General features: G+C 42.6%; 1 non-coding gene across 1 annotated transcript; it reads left to right on the top strand.

Moving 5' to 3' along the window:
* Positions 1-817: 817 nt before the first annotated feature.
* On the top strand, positions 818-924 carry LOC133309624 (small nucleolar RNA R71). Its single transcript, XR_009751357.1, has one exon. It is a non-coding gene; the product is annotated as a small nucleolar RNA R71 (small nucleolar RNA).
* The last annotated feature ends 595 nt before the right edge of the window (positions 925-1,519 follow it).

Genomic DNA, 1,519 nt, shown 5'->3' with positions numbered 1-1,519 from the left:
TTTGCAGTGCTCCTTAGGATTCACCATTGTATCACCAGGAAACTTTCCCTGTGGTCTCTCAAATATCTGTCTTGATAGCTGACCAATCTGGGTCTCCAAATTCCTGATAGATGCTTCCTGATTTCTGAATGAAGTCTTGGTCTCTTGTATGAATGCAGATGTTTCCTCTCTGAATGAATTAGACCCCTGAATGTAATCTTGAGTAGTCTTGGATAACGGAGCAAAGGCTTTTTCCCATGCAGCAGTATCACTTGGCTGTGATGAGTGTGTTGGAGGAGGATGCAGTGGAGGATTCAACTGATGGTTGGAACTATAACTAAACCCTGGGTGCTGATTCTTGTTCTTCCATGGTGGCACATACACATTTCTCCCCTGGTTGTTGTAATTCCTCTGGTTGTTGTTGTCATACCACACTCCATCAACCTCTGCTTGTTTTGGTGATCCCCCATAATCACATTCCTCTGTCACATGGTCTTTGCCACAGATAGCACACACACAATTGGTATCCACAGAAGCAACCTTTTGTGAGGATAGTTGCTTAGTGAGAGCATCCAACTGTTGTTGTTTCTGTTTCTGTGTCTGCATCAACTGGTCATTTCTTGCCAACAAAGCATCATACCCACCCAGCTTGATGATCCCTGTCCTTCTGTCAGTCACTGGGGCATTATCAAATTCCTGAGATGCCAATGATTCAAAAATATCCAAAGCCTCTTGAGGAGTCTTGGTGGTCAATGAACCACCAGCAGTGGCATTCACCAATGTCCTAGTATTGGTGGTCATCCCTTGTAGGAAGATTGCTGCTTGATTCCACACCTCTATTCCATGATGTGGACATTTCCTCAATAAAGTCTTGAATCTCTCCCAAGCCTCATAAATGGATTCTGATTCTTTTTGCTTGAAGCCTGTGATCTCATCCTTCAACTTTACCCTCTTGGATGCTGAAAAAAATCTTTGCAAGAACTTGGTTTGCAGATCATCCCAAGTTGTTATACTCCCCTGAGGCAATGACTGCAACCATTTCCTTGCATCATCCTTCAGTGAATGAGTGAATAGTCTCAGCAGAATTGCATCCCTTGTGACACCATTGATTTTCACAGTATCACTCAACAACAGAAAATTTTCTATATGCAAGTAAGGGTCCTCTGCACTGGTTCCAGCAAACTGCTCCTTCTGCACCAACTGTACCAATGCAGGCTTCAATTCGAAGTTATTTGGCTCTACTGTAGGGCGCACAACACTACCAATCGAAGGAATCACTGCAGGAGTCATGTAATCTCCCAGTGCCCTCTATTCTGATGGTGGTCTGTGGTTCTCTGCCATTATTTCTTCTTGGTTGACAGCACTGGATTCACCCCTTTCTTGAAACTGTCTTCTTTGTCTTGCTGCCTTTCTTTTCTTCCTCAAAGTCTTTTCTAATTCTGGATCATACAACAAGAAGTTTGGATCAATAGTACCTCGCATACACTAGAATCAAAATTGACTAGAAACTTAACACAAAATAAAATACTGAAATTAAAAG

The sequence above is a fragment of the Gastrolobium bilobum genome, unplaced genomic scaffold, assembly GCF_033153095.1.
Source record: "Gastrolobium bilobum isolate Gb01-03AN ecotype WA unplaced genomic scaffold, APGP_CSIRO_Gbil_v1 utg25866, whole genome shotgun sequence".
Classification (NCBI taxonomy): Eukaryota; Viridiplantae; Streptophyta; class Magnoliopsida; order Fabales; family Fabaceae; genus Gastrolobium; species Gastrolobium bilobum.
This window is presented reverse-complemented; position numbering and strand designations above follow the sequence as displayed.